The sequence below is a fragment of the Haliotis rubra genome, unplaced genomic scaffold (assembly GCF_003918875.1).
Source record: "Haliotis rubra isolate DU_JTF1 unplaced genomic scaffold, ASM391887v1 Scf463, whole genome shotgun sequence".
NCBI classification, from domain to species: domain Eukaryota; kingdom Metazoa; phylum Mollusca; class Gastropoda; order Lepetellida; family Haliotidae; genus Haliotis; species Haliotis rubra.
The window spans coordinates 601367-621933 of record NW_025767150.1 but is presented as its reverse complement, the minus strand read 5'-3'; positions in this window follow the sequence as shown (position 1 = coordinate 621933).

Here is a 20567-nt window from a genome sequence, read left to right as displayed (position 1 = left end):
ACCACGCTTCGGGTGTTTAGAAGATCTATAATCAGCATCAGAAAAGAGCAAACTTTATGAACGGAAATGCATTAACATCATTTCCATTTTTCTTAAATTTTGCAAATACAATAGCTCTGACAAACCATTTAATATATCTTTCTTGAAATATTAAAAATATGCATGAGCACATTGATTATTTAAAAACCGTATAAAATGATATTAATCCACTTCCGAAAATATCTCTGTGCACCTCGCATCAAAATCTATGAAGGTTTGTATGCACATGGTTTTAGTGATGAATGCGTAAGCGAATAAATAAGAGGGACCATAAACCTTTCCATATTCATCAGAAATGTCTACAGCAACCACATGGGCATGTGTTTGTGAATCACCATCACATAATAATGACAGCGGGTATTTTCGAACATTTTATCGCAATATTGCCAATGCGATGTAAAATGTTACTTCACTCGAAAATATTAGCTTATCTTGCCGTACCGGTAGCACCAGTCACAAACACGTGGACATGAGTTGGTCACCTTGACCCGACATGAGAACTTGTGCTCAAGTGAAAGTAGGGACGTGTTTCTGAGCAAGAGCCGTATGGTACTCGTTATAATCTTGGTAGAAGGAACATGCTCGACTATAATCTCAAACATTGTAAAAGGTAGGCCAGTTTGGAGCTGCTGGAATATTGATCAACCAAAAGGTGGAAGGGACAGCCCAAACTTCTGTTAATGTGGGCGACACTGAACGCCTTTCAATCAACTTCTCTCGACCAGGTTCAAACCAGATAATGAAATTTACTGCAGCTTTCGTAAAATATCTGACCAGAGATCAATTCACACACTGCTGACTGTGTTTGGCCGCAACCTGTGATAACAGACGAATGTGTAATCTTTAAAAATGTCTGTAAAAGGTAACCAAATCACACCCCATAGTTGGCAGACACCGAGCACAGTAGCGTCAAACACATGTGTGGAGTGTCATTCGTCATTTCCACATTCAGGGAAGGTACAGTATTGAATTGTTAGTCATGTCAGTCTTACTGATTCTGTTTATCATACAGTTGTCATTTTCTCGACTTCATTCATTATGTGTATGAGAACTAGCGTTGCGGCGCCAGCATCGTCTACTGGCTCTTATATGTTGAGAATTGGTAGAAGTGGCCGTGCAGTTACAACAACGTCAACGTTCACATTCTATTAATAACCAAAAATGCTGACGATCGACCTCGTTGGTAGCATCCTTGATCGACAGTACAGGATCTATTGATGCGAAACCAAGCTCTACGAAACCCAGATGAAAAGATGAAGCAGATTTCTGCCAACTTTCATGAGGCCACTGGTGTACGACTCGTCTATAATGTCAGAACTGGGACTAATCGTCGCGTTAATAGGCACGGTTGTGTATTTAAGATTCTCTAATGCTGTGGTCTATAGGGAATTGTATTTTGTTTGTTGTTTAACGTTGAACTGCACAATCTTCGAGGTCTGTGACTAAAAACCCTTTCACTGTTGCCAAATGTTACGACTCCGTTGCCAAATGTTACGACAGATACATGCTCGCCGCTCCCAGATTCCGTGGGCACGTCCCATGGGGATTCGAACACGGGTTTCGTGACGAGCCAACGCTCCATTAGACCCGCTTTGAGCTTTGAGATACGGGCATAATTGTGGAGACGTTAAATCGGATATTCTGCTGCTCATTGTCATGGTGAACACCTGGTGTCATCACTGATTTTCAGTGTTCCTTTCATGTAATTGTAACAGCTATATTTCCCTTTACACCAAACGGAATTTGTTTCTGAGGCAGATCAAGAATCAATCTGTCAAAAACTTTAAAATATTTTTATGAAATGAATAAATGATAAGCAAGTCTGTCGCCAATGTTCGATAGAATTTATCGTTAAAAAGGTCATGATTGTCTTTCATGACAATCGCAGTCGCAGTTTCTTGCACTATGTAGTTGGAGTGTATATGAATTCACTCAACTAATAAGTCAACAATTGCGTTGACAATGATAGTCCATACAATCTCCTATACTTCCACTGTATATTATCTGGAAGAGTGGATTAAATAGAAACTGACACCCGAACACAAAACGAAATAATCAAGAACTACAACGCAAAGATATTTGTGTTTTCCTGCCAGTTTTGATTTCATTCATCTCGCGTGATTTCATACCATTAGACAGACAGAGACATAGAAACTGACGGCGTTTAGTAACGCAAGCTTAACAAATATGTGAGCACTATACTTTTCCAGTATTGTATTTGGGAACCTATACTAAGCTTGGCATGCCTGAAGCTTGGAAGCTTAATCTGGCGCAACGCTTGACGACGGAGACGGCTGCTGTGCTCCCTCAACCACATGCATACGGCTCCATAACTGAATGATCTCAACCCAACAATAGTCCGAGCTGGAAACCGTGCAGTTTGGTATCGATTCGCGTAGATGTTGTCTTGGTTACGTGATGTCCCACGTGGATGACTGGCCATGATGTCACACCTGGATGGCTGACTGTGATGTCACACCTGGATGGCTGGCCGTGATGTCACACCTGGATGGCTGGACGTATGTCATAGTTTGAGGCCCAACTACAGTTCCTGGGAATGTTACTTATCCCTCGTTGCCAAGATCTGGTCAGCCTTGGACCTATGTAACCCTGCTGCAAAACATTGATATCTGAACGTGAAGAACGAAAAACAATAGCTGAAACACATTAGAATAAACGACTATGTTGCACATTTCAAAACATATTGCATTTTTGCAATTACGAAAACATGGAAACTGATCAATCTATTCGTATGTTTCGGAAATCGATTTAAGGGTCTTAAGAAATAATGTGTTTGTTCAAAAGTGGTTGTAAACATATTGAATTATTATTTAAAATTATCATTTTTTTCTGATTGTCATACTTCCCAGACCGTGTCGTTATTGTAAGACGTCAATGATTTTAAGAAGATATATTAGACAATCGAAGACGTACAAGCAGATTTTATGAGTACATCGATTCCATAATAAAAGAGCACATTAAGCTAGCGAGACAAACAAAAGTATCCTTTTAATTTATGTTTGTATATTACTGTGTGAGTGAGCGTGAGCTTCTTAGTGTGCAGATGGTGGTGATTGTTAGTATTCCGGCAGCCGGATACTGCAGATAGAGCACAGTCTTGATCAATGTATTTGAGTTACAGGAATGATCGATTCCTTAGAACAATGACGTGAAACAAATGTAAAAACTGTCTACAAACAAAGACAAAGGTAAAAACTGTAACACCTTTTAACCTGCTGTGACGTCTATTAAGGAGACAATAAATCATAATAATATGAAAAAGCCATGAAACTATACTGAAAGCAATTAAAAATGCAATTTGACATTCATACTTTCTTTACTCACACTAATTTCAACATATATAAACCTAACTGGCAGATATGTTTTAAGTGAACATCTGTGAATAATTTCATCTGAAAATGTCCAGTCAACAACAACATCAGTGACGCAACAACGACATCACACAAAGGAGGGGTCACTTGCAGTCAATATCGTGTGTGTCCACCGTGCGCTGCAAGACATGCTCGCAGTCTTTGGGGCATTGAAAGACACACATTTCTCAGGAACAGCTGTTGGATGGTCTGCAGCCTCTGATGGTCTGTGGTCTGATCATGACACCACCCACCTCCAAAACGATCATGTTCAAGGACACAGTTTGGCGCAAGTCTTTCTCCTTTACGTCGATAAATCTGTGGACGTCCATCTGCAAAGGATAAGTTAAACCTGGATTCATCTGAAAAATGACATCTGGCCATGTCCTGTTGCCAAGATTGGCCCCATTTGCTGCCCATCGCTGTCTGGCAAGTCTGTGGCGATGCAATAAGGTTGGACCACGGTACGGGTGACGACACCGGATGTTGAAGGCAGCAAGGCGTCCTTGCTCCTTTGGGCGCTGAAATGACGTTGACTTGTCCCATTTGTCCTCTTTGCCTCATCATCAGCTGTTTGGAACCGATTTCGCAAGTGTGAAACTCGGATATTGCGGTTTTGTCGAGCTGTTATCACAGGTGGTGCACCAGGTCGCGGACGATCAGCAACACTTCCGGTAGCCCGAAAACGTTGTTTGAGTCGACTTACAGTGGATGGATGCACATTAAAGTGCCTGGCAATCATCACATCTGAAGCACCTTGGCTGACCATACCGATAACCTGATTCCTTTCGTCTTGTGTCAAGTGTGGCATTTTCTAAAAGTGATTGAGTTCCACAATTCCTTGTGCTTTTACAGGGCCTGGGTGCAGGTAATGCATGTGCACAACGTGTTTCATGAATGTGGTTGTGTTTACGAGAAATGTCAAAGGTTCAGTTTTAAGTATCAAAGTTCATGTGAGAGGAATGCTCCGGGACTCGAACTCGAAATGGGCCAGAATAACAGCCTATTATCCCTACATCCTCTGTATCGCAGGAAAAAATCTTCAATAGAACTTTTTTGTAAGTTTCAGGACAACAAATACCAATTGCGTTTTTAATGGCTTACGATATATATATATATATATCAGTCCTTTATGTCAACACTGTCACAGCAAGGTAAAAATAAGAAAAGATTTCAATTTATTTCCATCAAGGTCGATTTACTGGCTGACAAGACTGACTGAGTTTGGTTTTACGCCGCTTTTAGTTATATTCCAGCAACATCACGGCGGGGAACACCAGAAATGGGCCTCACACATTGTACCCATGTGGGGATTCGAACCCGGGTCTTCGGCGTGACGAGCCAACGCTTTAACCACTAGGCTACCCCCACGCCCCGGCTGACAAGAATGACAACCCTATGATTAATACTTATAGCTTTCTCTTCAAATAGCTTGTCACACAGGCCCCAGGTGGACGTTTGGTCTTGAACAGTATGAAGGTTTTTGAATGGTATTAACTGGTGTAACTTTAAAATCATCATCTTTAGTTAATATTTGATAAAATACAGTGAATCTTGATTTGGAAGACAGTGCACGGATGACATTTGATATGATGAAACAAGAGTATAGGTATTTTGTGACCACCAACTACAACTAATACACCCATTTCATTGCATTTTGAAAATATGTTGGGCAATGTCCGTCAACTGGTTTTCTAGGCTATATGACAAGGCTGCTATTATTAAAAACGTTGACGACAATTTGATGCCCATATTATTGGCAACAGGTATGTGCAGTTTCATCGTCATTGGTCGACTATCTCCAGAGCAGGGACCAAGCCATAAGTTCATACTGTCCAGAAAAGATTGAATTCTGACTCATTTCTTGTCCCGTTGCACAGAAAATTAAATCATGTAAACAGAAACCTAGCATTAGAACAGACCGTAAGTTAATTTCTTTAGATATATCTTTAGAACCATAGATCAAATATAACTTTTGGAAACATAATATATCTTTGCTATATTATCTGTCCTTATGTTGACGAAATAAGTAACTTTTTAGACCAAGTCAATAATCCCGCCTCGAAATGGGAATGGATCAAGTTTAGAATTATGAATATAAATAAATATTATAGTGAACAGGGAATAGAAAATGCACATAAAGAAGAAAATAATCTTATCAAAGAACTAGCTATTTAGAGGATATGTTAATAGACGACCCGAGTGAGGATAATGCATTAAAAAAGAATGATTTGTTAGATAAACTGAAAGTTGTATACAGAAAGAGAAGAAAGGGAAGAAGAACACACGGTATTTTACAACCTAGAAAGAGATAGGCAAAGTGAGTGAGTGAGTTAATATTTAACGTCGCATCGGTAATATCTCAGCCATATCGTGACGAAAACAATTTATACAATAAAAGTGAAAATATTTTGAAGATTCAAACCAGTCGACAATGGACAGTAAAAATACTAGATAATCACAGATATAATATAAAACTAGCGAACAAAGCTAAAACATTCCACTTAAAGAAGATTATACAATGTATAACTCGGGCTATAGATCGCCAACAACTGAGTGAGTGAGTTATTATTTAAAGTCACATCGGCAATATTTCAGCCATATCGTGACGAGAACGCCAACAACTGAAGGAATACTAGGAACCATGGGGACTTACATTACTTTGCTACCTGCATCAGCCGCTGGCGATTGTAGGATAATTTAGCCGAAATTTAAAAGAACAAAAATACTACGTTTAAAAACTTGGTACGTGAAAATTTTACTTTGAAGGTTTTGGGACTTACGTACCAGATAGGCAAAGAAAAAAGGTATAATCATAGTTAAAAAGAAATGATAGCTCTTTAGCAAAAGAGGAAAATGAAATACATAACGAGATGTTTGTTTACTATCAAAACATTAGTAACTCTCCCACAACAGCAACTCGTAAAGATATAAGTAATTTCTTTGATTAAGAACTTCCAAAAGTAAACGACAACGATAGACATATTTTGAATAAGAAAATATCTGAATATGAATTACAATCATCACTAAACAGTATGAAATCAAACAAATCCCCGGGCAGTGATGGACTACCTAGTACATTTTACAAGAAAGTCCGGGATAAACTTAAGGATCACTATATGTCAGTGTTAAACCACTCATTGGATGATGGTAATGCTTATAGTGTCCCAAAGAAGGGGCACGGTGATATTGTTACACACGAAACATAAAGATCCTCTTAATATAAGTAATTATAGACCTATAACGTTGCTGAATGTAGATTATAACATTTTTGCAAAGGTCATCGCTGTTGAAATTGATTATCTAATTGACGAATCATAGACAGGATCCATGAGTCATTCACAATAATATTATTTTTTTCGTGGATCTCTTAAAAGTTTATGAAAATAAACCATATCTATTATTTTTAGATTTTGAAAAAGCCTTTGATTCTGTAGAACATAATTTTTTTAAACAGCATTACAACAGTTTGTTTTTCCAGATGGAATGATTAAAATGATAAAGATCTGTCTCAATGAAACATTTGTTTGTATCTTTCATAATAAACGATCTACAAACTGTTATAGTAGCTCAAGGGTGTAAAACAAGGGTGTCCGATGAGTCCGTTATTTTTTCTTTTGTGCGGAGAGATGATAAACAGTAAATTCCTCAGTGTAAACACAATAGAGGGTCTCAAAATCAATAATGAAAGGAATTTATTTGGCTCACGCCTCTGCACACATCCTTAAAATATAACATCGGATAGACATCAGTCTCGATTTACAGGATAAAAAATCAATGCGAATAAATCGGTCGGTCGTTATATGGCAATCAATGAAGATAAGAAAAAAACGTTCTACCGCTATTGACTGAGTGAGTGAGTTAACATTTATCGGCACATCGACAATATTTCAGCCATATTGTGACGAGAACAATTAATTATCATTAAAGATCAATATAATTAGAAGCTATAAAATTGTTTACGATGAACAGTAAAACTACTAGTGTATCACAGATAGAGATATAAACTTGCATGTAACTATACCACAATGCAACACAATACAATATAAAAACGGGCTATGGTCACCATACTAGAGACCATGGGGACTTTGAGTACTTTTGCTACCTGTATGGACCCGACAACTCAAGTAGGTCTAACCAATGTAGGGTTTTATTTGATGTAATTTATTGATACCTACTTGGGTGTCCCACTTCTTCTGCATTAGATCACTGATGTAAGCTTTAATCACTGATTTGTAATCAGAGTATAAGGATTAGAAGAGGCGTCACAGATTTGCCATAGCTGCAAAATTATGTTACCAGGAATTCCAACATGGCTGGGTAACCAACAGAGGACGGTGTTGTATTGGCCAGGGGCAAGATCATTATTTATTAATCGATTCAATTCTTATTTATATTGTAATTCATTAGTTTCAGATTGTTTAAATATTGTCAGTGGTAGGTCAACTTGTGGTGTCACTAACTGCCAAGGAGGAGAAGAAAGCATGCGTAAAGGGGAAATACCAGCAGCAGAAAAGAAAGGTTTAATTCTGATTCCTAGTGGCGGAATAAGAGCAGACTTCTTGTTATACAGATCCTCATAAAGAGAATGAGAAACACAGTTATATGCAGGGTTAGACTAATTAGAACATAATTTTGTGATATATTGTAGGGGTGATTTTATACGACGTTGTTTTAGAGATGGCTCATTGGCCTCTACATAAAGACTTTCGATAGAAGTTCGAAAAGATCCAACACAAAGTATGAGACCGTGGTGATGAACAGATCCAATAATTTAAGATTACTTTTGCAGGCTCCACCATACATGATGGAACCATAACCGACTTTAGAACGGACGTGTAATCTCTATAAGTGAGGGAGGGTTGACTGGTCCCTTCCCCACTTGGAGTTTGAAACAAATCAACTGCCTTCAGACATTTAGCCCTCAGAGATTTAATATGTGCTAAGAAAGTAAGATGTTGGTCAAATATTGTTCCCAAACATTTAGCTTCCTTTACAATTTTTAGTGCCAGATAGATGCAATTCTGGGTCTCTGTGCGGCTTATTTTTCTGACAGAAATGAATGCAATTATTTTTAGCTTTAGAAAACTTAAAACCATTTCGTTCTGACCAATCATTAATTTTGTTTAGACACAGTTGCAAGTGTCTTCCAATCCTGTGCATATTGTTACCTCGACATGTCACATTAAAATTATCTACAGATAATGATCTATCAACGGATTCATTTAAAACTTTAGATGAGCTGTTTTTGTTTATACTGAATAACGTTACAGATAATATGCTACCTTGTGGTACACCTTGGTCTTCATCATACATATCAGGCATGGTGGAACCCACACGTACCTGGTACTGCGATCTGTTAAAAAACTGAGATGTGCATTGAGACAAACGGCCTCTCAGGCCAATTTCATAAAGATTTTATAAAATTCCATACTTCCAGGTTGTATCATATGCTTTTTCTGAATCGATAAATATGGATACAGTATGTTGTTTCTTGGTGATAGCATCCATTACGGACGTTTCCAATCTAACTAAATGGTCTGTGGTACTTCTGTTCTTTTTCTAAAACCACAGAGAATGTTTGTTATAAGATTATTTGTTTCTAGGTACCATATCAGTCGGTTAATATTGACCATTCTCTCCATGGTCTTACATAAACAGCTTGTAGGAGATATTGGCTATGGCCTATAACTAGAAGGACCTCTATGATCCCGGCTAGGTTTAGGTATAGGAATGACGACAGCATTTCAACATGAAGAAGGGAAATTCCCAGTAGTCCATATATTGTCAAAGATACATAATAGTTCTTACAAACAAGTATCAGATAAATGTTTTAATAGTTGATAATGAATATTATCACCACCTGTTGCTGTATCGTGTGCTTGCCCTAAAGCAGTGTGCAAATCATGTAAGGAGAAATTTCATTATAGTCATCACCATTATCAGAATTAAAATTAAGTTTCTTTCTTTCTTCCTGGTCTTTGAATTTCTGATATTTTCGTGTGTAATTCGATGAGGAGGAATATTTGGCTAACGATTCCCCAAGTTTGTTTGCTATATCTGATGTATCTGTAAGTAATGTGTTACCCTCCCTTAGATGGTGAACACGAGATCCGGAACCTTTTTCTTTACATTTTTGTATCATATTCCAAACTTTAGACATTGGAGTTCTGGAGTTGATTTTATATACTTACGTCTGCCACGATCGATTGGCGGTTAGATTGCTTGAAGGTGCGTCGGGCTTTAGCATTTGATATCTTAAATTTGTTTAAGTTGTGAACTGTGGGATTGATTGCGGAAATATTTTCTGCCCTCCTCCTAGCTTTTCTAGCTTCTTTACGGTCGTCAGTATGGTTTTGTATAAAATTAAAATTTAATTCAGGTGTAATTGCACGTTGGCATAATGTCTCAAATATATTTTATATATTGATGAAGGTGGAGCATCAGCTGGATGATAAAGTGAAAGTAAAGTTGGAAAATGGTCACTTCCATAAGGGTCATTATGAACTGACCAATCAAATACGTTGAGCAGACTTGAATCTGTGAGGAGTATGTGCCTGTAGCAGGGTGTATATAAGTATGTGAATCATCATTTGAAATCCATAAATCATTATTGATAAAAAATTCCTCTAGGACTATGCCCTTTACGGTTGTGTGTGTACCGGCCCAGAGCGGGTTGTGGCCATTCAGATCACGCATGATGACACATAGTATATGTAACTGATCATATAATGATTGAAGATCAGACTTCTGAAGAACGAAAGAAGTCAGAATGAGTGAGTTAATATTTATCGTCACATCGGCAATATTTCAGTCATATCGTGACGACAAAAAGTTATGTACTAAGAATAAAATATATTTATACTTATTTAAAAACCTGTCAGTGAAGGACAGTATAACGACTAGATTATCACATATTAATTAAAACAGTGTAAAATGTTAAATCATTTCAAAACCACACAATATAAAATCGGGCTATAGATCTCCGGCAACTGAAGGTAAGAGCACCTTACTAGGGACCAGCATGGACCCTAGTTGGATTTACACCATCCCTTCAGTCGCTGGTGGCTATAGAAAACTTTGGCCGAAATTTAAAATAAAAAAATACGTTTAAAAATTGGTACGTTTAAATTTACTTTGAATGTTTTGGTACTTACGTCCCCTTTGAGGATGACAAAAATTTCACAATACTTTAACCCCCTTTGAAGGTACAGCCACTAACAATCGCAGTTGCTAATGTACACTACCATTCATAAAATACCATTTATCTATTTACAAAACATATTATTCAAAGTTACCTAATAATTCAATTTCCTTTTAAAAAACAATTATTAAATGATAATTAACATTATAAAAAGGATCCTTAATTGTTTTGACATTAAAATATTTATCCCTGGATAAATGGCAAAATCTATACAGTCAAGCAGGACATGCTTGAAAAGACGGCAACAGCCTGAAGATTGCTGCTCAGTTTGTCAGGGCTAGGCGTCACTCCCTCCCTCACCAAGATAGAAGAACTTCAAGCGGTCCTATCACCATTAAGAAAAACAACAATTATACGAGTTGTACTGACGTAAGTCAATTTTGTTTGTCTACTTTAAATATGTTTCCTGCAGACAGATAGCTGATGGATTATAGTCTTTGACTAGTAATTGTAAATAATTAAAATTTGTTTTAAATCCTCTACAATTCCACTGAATTAAAGGTTGAGAACTATTCATCTCTTTGGTGGATTGACCGGATATCTGGCTCGCCCATTTCTTTCAGGCGAGAAACGTGTCCTGCGATGCATGTTTTCCGATACATCCATCCCTTCAAGTGATCCAAACGTGGTATGAAGTTTTAAGGGATCATTTGATCCTGTTGATACCCCATCAGTATGTTTGTTACGAGACGATGAGTCAAATTTATGCCTTGCTAAGCAATTCCTTTCTCGCCTATATTGTGATTTTGTTGAAGAGTCATTTTGTGACCCTGATCTTTGAGGTGGTGTCACAGAAGCAGTTTGTGAAGAATCAGAAATCTGTTCAGCTGGGAAGGGATCCGCAGTCTGAGTAAAAGAATGTGATGAACAGTGGGGTTCAGACTTAATGGAATTTATCCAACTCTGTTTGACACTGAACTGTTGCTGAGGAATTTTGGTAACAGAAGTTTCTTTGGTTCAGTGTAAGAAATATTTTTTTGTACATTTTATTTTCCATTTCATTTTTTCATACTGGGCAAGCTTTACTCGATGATGAGTGTCCTCCATAACAATTCTGACACTTTTTAACATCACTGTTAAATTCTTCTGTAACGTGGAAAGATTGACTACAGTGCGCACAAGTGATTTTGTTTTGCAGGAATTAGACCCATGACCATGACATTTAAAGCGTCTCAATGGCTTAGGTATGTAATATCAACATGCATGTTGCAATACCCTGTTGTAACTGATATTGGTGCTGATGGAGATGAAAAGGAAAATAAGTAAGTGAGTGAGTTAAGATTTAAAGTGCACATCGTCACCTTTTTTAGCCATCCTTTGACTAAAACTAGTTCTAAATTCATAATACATGCATTTAACTGTAGGAACTATATCCAGCTCTGACAGGTCATCAAACTGAGTTGATCACCAATCTCCAATGATACCTTTGCTGTGTTCAAGGATCTATGAGGAAATACTGTTCGGCAACATTCTTCTAACATTAGGCTTATAATGCTTTATGTATCCGTCATTGGTCAGTTAGTATTGATCCTGTCCTCAGTGAGTGAGTTAAGATTTTATAGTCATATCGGCAATATTTCAGCCATATCGTGACTGAAACTAGTTCTAAATTCATAATACATACATATAATAAATAAAACCCTGTCAACGAAGGACAGTAAAACCACTACATTATCACAGATTGAGTTAAAACTAGCTAGCATATATCTGTAAAAGTAGAAAATTATTTTTGGACAATACAATGTAAACATGGGCTTTAAATCGCCAACAACTGAAGGTAGATCACCATACTACGGACCATGGGACGTACAGTGCCTTTGCTACCTGCATGGACCCTAGTTGGATTTACACCATCCCCTCAGCCGCTGGCGATTGTGGGAAAATTTAGCCGAATTTTGAAAGAACAAAAATACTACATTTTAAAATTTGGTAAGCTTAAATTTAACTTTGAAAGTTTTGGGACTTACGTACCCTCTCAGGAGGACAATAATTTTACAATACTTCAACCCCCTTTGAGGGTACAGCCACTGACAATATCAGTTACTAATCTAACCTACTAATAATAAAATATTTATCTATTTACAAAACATGTATCACAATTTATCTAGTAATTCTATTTCTTTAAAAAAGTTAATTTTGATTAAATGATAGTTAATATTAAAAGAGCCTTCATGTTTTGACTTTGAAATATTTATCCCTTGTCATGGAAAAATCTATACAGTCAAGCAGGAGATGCTTGACCGTGATTCTCACTTCACAAGGGATACAAAACGGAGGATCCTCACTTTTCAATAGGTATTCATGAGTATATCTTGTGTGGCCAACACGACATCGTCGTATGATTACCTCTTCATATCTGGACTGAAAACCCAAGTAGGTATAACCAATATAAGGTTGCATTGCATGTAATTTATTTATACCTACTTGAGTGTCCCACTTCTTCTGCATTATAGCACGGATATAAGATCTGATGACGGCTTTATAATCAGAGTATGGAATAAGAAGTGGTGTCACAGATTTGTGTAGTGCTGCCTTGGCAGCAAGATCGGCCATTGTGTTCCCAGAAATGCCAACGTGGCTAGGTAACCAACAAAAGACGATGTCATATTGGCCAGTAGCAAGATCATTATATAATTCAACAATTTGAATTAAAAGTGGATGTTTGCAAGAAAGATTTTTAATAGCCTGAAGGCACGAAAGAGAGTCTGAAAAGATTATATATTGTATTTAGGGTGTTTATTAATATATTTTAATGCTATTAATATGGCGTTAGCTTCTGCTATGAAAATAGAGCAGTTATCTGGTAATCGACAAGCATTGTTCTGGATCAATGACAGTGGCACAAGCCACTGCGCCATCATCCTTGGATCCATCTGTAAATAAGGATTTGTATGCATTATATTTCCTTTTTATTGATTATATTCTTGTTTATATTGTAATTCATTAGTTTCTAATTTATAAATGTTGTGAGTGTTAGGTCGACTTGTGGCCTAACCAACTGCCAAGGAGGAGAAGAAAGAAGACGGGAAGGAGATATATTTTCCAGCTCAATCCCGGCAGCAGTAATGCGCTTAATTCTAAGCCCAAGAGGCGGAACAAGAGAAGATTTCTTGTTGTACAAATCCTCATAAAGAGGATTAAAGACACAGTGAAGTGCTGGATTGGACTCGTTAGAATATAGCTTTGTAATATATTCTAATGATGATTTTATACGGCGTTGGGTAAGAGATGGCTCATATCCCTCGACGTAGAGACTGTCAACAGGAGATGTTCTGAATGACCCAAGACAAAGTGTCAGACCTTGATGGTGGACAAAATAGTTTCAGGTTGCTTTTGCAGGCTCCACCATATACGATGGAGCCATAATCAAGCTTCGAGCGGACCAGTGATCTATGCAGGTGTAGGAGGGTAGCTTGATCCCCTCCCCACTTTGAATTAGAAACATCTTTCAATAAATCGAATGCCTTCAGACATTTACTTTTTAGGGATTTGATATGCGGAAGAAAAAGTTAAATGGGAGTCGAAAATCAGACATAAGAACTTGGCCTCCTTGACAACTTTGATGGGAGTGCCATTTAAAACAGTTCTGGGTCTTTATGTTGTTTATATTTAAAGGTCACATAAACCCTAGGGGTAAAATACATAAATCACTAACTGGCATCGTTATAAATGAAACCCCGTCATTAAAACTACTCATTTCGATCTTTAATTGACTTAAATCGACCTTTTGACAACAGTGCACAATTCTCACCCGCGAACGAAATTTCAACCAATCAGAGCGGCGCGACTCTGTGACGTCATATGAGGAATAGGAATTTGAGGGCCGATGCAGAATTCATCTACATTTTAGGGGTAAATTATCTTGTTTTACAGGCTTGTATAAACCTGAAATCGTGACAATTGTTGTGGAAAATGAAAGCTATATGTTCTCACAATCTACTGGCATTTAATTTTGTCTCCTGCTTTGCCTAGTTTCCGAGTTACAACTTGTTTTCATAGACGCTTCTGTCACAATTGATTGGTGTCGTTAGGCCCTATCTGTATAATGACTGATCCAAATTGATCCCATTTCTGTGTTTTTTACCTCGATATTTAATCATGTCATGTAAAAATCTGTTTGTATTCTCAAAACAGTGTCGGCCCATAAGTTTTCACATGCAATACAGCAATTAATACTCCCTTGTTGTAACCCGTGTTAGGTGGTATAAACCTACACATGTTATTTGTCATCATTCACTTGATGGTCAGTTAATGAATTTATAACAGGTATAATTAGTGGTAACACACTTAGATTACCCGACAAAGGTTCCCATTTGGCATTTCTTGTGTCTGGAGTTAATATTCAACATTATAAATATCGATCAAAGGATTAACCGATAACACGCTGATTGATTAATTACTTTTATCTTACACAGCGGATTTGTCAAAGGTAGTGTTTATGTATGTAGATTTACTCATCTATACTGAATACACTCTGCCGTGTCGGTGTCTGCGTAAAAACAACGTCCTTCTTTCAAAGGATTAACCGGCAATACATTGATTGATTGCCCATTATTGGCTAACTAAATTACTGTTTTTAATGAAAGGCGGACATTATGCAATTAGTTGCCAGGTGTGCTATCTTGGGTGACCAATGAGACTATACACCAATACCTGAAAAGATTTATCACTTTTTCGTATATTAAACTGTTAAAAGACACATCATTTGGAACAGTTTTGTGGATATTGATGGATACATTCCTCAAACAAGGTAATGGCCTGATATTGTTCCTATAACTTTAATCTGTTTTAATTTTAATATTTGCATTTTGTTTTTTATTCATTTGTCGTAGCATTCAACAGAATCATTGTTTTCGCAGGGAAGTGTAATGAGACAGACAACATACACTAGGGTGTGTGTGCGAATTATGATTCACATTGGCAAACTATAAAATGTCTAGATATTACAGTTCTGTTATAAATTCACTATAAGTATCAGCAGATCGTCAGCTTGTTATTTAGTTTCAAAATGCATAAAAGTATGATAATAAACTAATTAGGATTATAAGACCAAATATAAAGACGCACATTGACTAGTATCTACATACTGGTGAGTGGACATTAACCATGTGAATGTAGCAAGAAATGTATCGCGCAGTATTGTGACTTCGACCCCCACCTCGCTTCCGTGGAAGAAATCGTTATGTTATAAGTTGTGTCATGCAAAATCCTTTTGGTTATGATTCCAATACATATTTAATTACGAGTAGAAAGAAGTTTTGATTTGCTAACTTGATGAAAACAAACTATAATCTCATTAATTCTAACAGACTTTACGATTTTCAAAAAATGGCGGCGCCCTGTCGGGAACATCCGCAAGTCTGTGGATAAATGCTATTTAGGTTTGTTTTCACCGAGTTACAAAATCAAAACTACTTTCTACTGGTAGTAAAATATGTATTTTATTGATGACCAATAGGATTTTGCATGACATAGCGTATAACATAACAATTTCTCTCCTGGCAGCGAGGTGGGTGTCAATATAATACTACTTACAATATTATTGTTACTTCGACCACAACCTCACTTCCGAGGAAGAAATCGTTATGTTACAAGTTGTGTTATGGAAAATCTTTATGGTCATCAATCATATACATATTTTACTATAACTAGTAAGTAGTTTTGATTCTTTAACTTCCGTGAAGCGATCTGAACACAAGTAAGATATCGTTTCAGGCTTCCACAACGCTCGCTTCGCACTCACAAACATAACCCATTTAGCACGAACTGTGGGGTCCTGTGGAAATCTGTGCATGGTGACACCATCACCCGACCCCTAGGGGCAATTGACGACAAAGCAACGATTCGGCATGTCGTCGTTCATGTCGAAATCAACAAAATGATGAGCGTGCTACACACTTTCTATACAACTAACTGAAAATCGTTCCTCATATGACGTCACTGCAGTGCTCTGGCGACAGAGTTACGTAACCTGTCTGTGGTTTCGTTGGCGGGCGAGAGGGAAGCAGGCGACTTTTTGGCCACTTTTAATCGCTCGGTATTAATTAACCACAAGTTTTTAAAGAATAAATTTGGTGTTCCGCATAAGACTAACCACAAATCTTTCATATGTAATGGTTAAAAGAGTAACAAAAACAAAGTTTAGTGGTTCTTTAAAATGTAAATCCTTTAAAATGCCATACTTCCAGGTGATATCGTATGCTTTCTCGAGATCAAAGAATAGGCATGTTGTTTATTTACTAAAGCATTTTTAACAAAGGATTTTAAACGTACCAAATGATCAATGGTACTACGATTTTTCCTGAAACCACATTAGATATTTGTTATAAGGTTATTGGTTTCAAGATACCAAGTTAATCTATTGTTTACTATTCGTTCCATGGTTTTACAGACACAACTCGTTAAAGAGATTGGTCTGTAATTAGAGGGATCAGTATGATCCCGGCCAGGCTTTGGAATAGGGACAACAATAGCATTACGCCACGAAGGTGGGAATTTCCCTGTAGTCCATATTGAATCAAAAATAGTTAGAAGTGTTTCCAAACATGATTCAGGTAAATGCTTCAAGAGCTGATAGTGAATATTATCAGCTCTGTTTTGCTGCATCATGAGCTTTCTCAAGGGCAGTGTGGAGCTCGTGTGATGAAAATAATTCATTATAGTCTTCGCCATTGTCTGAGTTAAAATTTATTCTCTTTTTTTTCTTGTTATTTCTGATATTTTTGAAATTCTTGTACGTAATTTGACGAAGAAGAATGTTTGGCGAGTTTCACAAAGCTTATTGGGAATGTCAGACTTATCAGTTAATAAATTGTCACCATCCTTCAGATGGTGGACAGGAGATTTGGAACCTTTGCCCTCTATTCGTTGAATCATGTTCAACACCTTTGAAATTGGTGTGCGTGAATTTATCTTGGAAACATAATTTCGCCGAGACTGACGCTTATTGTGGTTAAAAGCACGTCGAGCTTTGGCACTATTTATTTTTACATTATTTAAATTGTGAACGGTAGGATGACAGCGGAAATATTTTTCTTCTTTCTTCCTACACTTTCTGGTCTGTTCTTATTCATTATTGAACCTTGATTTACGAATATGTGGAACTGCAGAGGACTGAGGAATTGTTCTGTCAGCAATGTCATTAAGGATTTCAGAAACGACTGAGTAGGATCTTCACTGTTCCTAAAACGATCATGAGTTAAGTGTTCACAACACAGAGTCTCATATAATGACCAGTCAGCCCTGGCGAAGTTCCGGCGTGATAAAGGTGGATCATCACCATGGTTGATTGTTTTTGAGAATGTTGGGGAAGTGATCACTCCCACACAGATCATAATGGACCACCCATTCAAATTCATTATACAAGCTGACACCCGTGAAGAGCCACCTCCTCGTGGTGGGTGCTAAACGCTCTTCGACCCCCGTTGTGGACCCGGGGGTATATTTGGTCCACCAACCCGTTTGCCGTGGGTTGCGCCCTGTCTGGTGGTTGAGGGCACTGGTTCCAGGAACAGTGTTCCTCTGCCCAACACACCACTTCGGCCCTTACTTCACCTAGACGGGTGGTTGAACTGGCCCGGTTCAATCAATCGGCTGATCACGCCAAGCCCTGTGCATGGTGAATATTTTTGCACATTTAAATTATAATTTGGTCTTGGATATTTTGATCTATTGTATATAAATTATTGCTTTCGTTAAACTGCCTAGAGTCTTATGCCAGAAGGCGGTGGCTCATGGGCCAATCTGGCAATGTTGACCTCCAAATTCAATATGTGTCCAGTTACTTGTCATGGCAGAACCACCCTGGCACTTGATTTGGTACACAAATATTGCTATATGTGTCATATTTGCTGGCGTATAACATCCCTGTATCCCTGGTGTCGGCATCTTGGAGATCCGGTGCTATTTGACATCGTCCTTGTTGACACTCCATGGTGGGTGGGGAGCAGGGATGCTGAATTGTTTCGTTCTCATTATGGCATCCCCACAAGCTGGTTCATCTCATTATGAAAAAAGAGGCGTCTGGTTGAAATAGATCGTCGAGCTGAAACTGTTTCTGTAAACTTGATTCCTGGGCTCGATTTCTTGTGATCGAGCCTAAGGACTTTCTACCGATCAAACTTCGCAATTTCGAAAGCTATCTCTGGAATCTGTGGAGAGGTAAAGAACGTTACTCGTCTCCGAAGTGGCTCGCTTCTGGTGGAGTGTGCACGGAGACAGCAATCTCTCAATCTGCTGTCTGTCACGACCTTTGCCAATATCGAGGTTGCTGTGTCTGTGCACAGAACGTTGAACTCTTGCCACGGTATCATACGAGACCGAGCTCGTTGTCTTTGTCATATGTCAGAGGAGGATATAGCCCTAGAACTTGAGGAACAAGTTGTTACAGCGGTGAAACGTTTCACCTTCAAGAAAGATGGTAATATCACTCAAACTAATACCTATCTCTTGACTTTTTCGCGATCTTCCCTTCCACAGTCAATAAAAGCAGGTTATGTTAACATCGGGGTGGATGTGTATGTCCCCAATCCACTCCGGTGTTACAAGTGTCAGCATTTCGGTCATGGGTCTCACTCTTGTCGAAACTCTGTGGTGTGTCACCGCTGTGGTGACAATCATGAGAGTACAGATTGCGTGAATGATTATAAATGCGCAAACTGTGAAGGCCCACATGCTGCTTCATCCAGGTCGTGCCCTGTTTATCAAAGGGAATCAAAAATAATGAAAATCAAATGCGAAAAAAACATTTCCTACCTTGAAGCCAAAAAACTGTTTACAAGTCAGAATTCAACTCCATTGAATATCTCTTATTCTGCTGCAGTCACCCGCACTGTAGCTACATCCTCTACTGCTTGTCAGACTGACTTGACTTGGGTCAAGTCAGAAAGACCTGTCTATTCAGCAAAAGCACCTACTTCACCAGTAAATCGGTCTACTTCTGGGTCTCAGACTGGAATTCAGCCTGCGACATCAAAGACGTCTGCTTCACAACCATCTACTTCACAACCAGCTACTGACCAAGTCAAAGGAAAAAAGTTAAACAGAAAACAACCACCTATTGTCTCTTCACCTTCCGAGGTTCCTCTTCAAAACCCGTTTGAACCTCTAGACATGGAGGGTGCTCAGTCCTCACAGGACAGGCGGAGGGATAGCTCCTCCTCACATGCCCGTGAACGATCGCCAGTTGAGCCACCATGACTCAGTTGGCCAATATAATTCAGTGGAACTGCAGAGGACTTAAAATAACTTTAACTTTTAACTAGTAACTTTTTACAGTTACTAATTCAAGATTTTCGACCGTCAGCATTATGTCTCCAAGAGACATATCTAAAAAATACAGATATTTGATTTACGACAGTACAGTGATTACCACTCATTCTCTCCTCCAGGATATAGAGCAACAGGAGGTGCTTCAATTTTGGTGCGGCAGGGTGTCATACATAGCCCTGTACCACTTAATACAAATCTTCAGACAGTTGCCGTTCGTTTAAACCTTCACATTGCATTGACCCTGAGCAGCTTGTATATTCCTCCTTCATCAAATATTCGACAATCGGATCTTCAAAATCTCTATGATCAGCTTCCAAAGTCATGTGTTATCATGGGCGATCTGAACGGACACAACCCGCTTTGGGGAAGTGTCCATACTAATAATAAAGGCAAAATCCTTGAGGAATTCATTTCCGATTATAATTTATGCATTTTCAATGATGACTCAGCCACTTATTTACATCCAGCTACGGGAACATATTCTTCCCTGGATCTATCACTAGCTGATTCCAACTTATATAATGAATTTGAATGGATGGTCTATAATGACCTATGTGGGATTGATCACTTCCCCACCATTCTCAAAAACATCAACCCTGGTGATGATCCACCTGTATCAAGAAGGAACTTCGCCAGGGCTGGTTGGTCATTATATAAGACTCTGTGTGTTGAACACTTGAAGC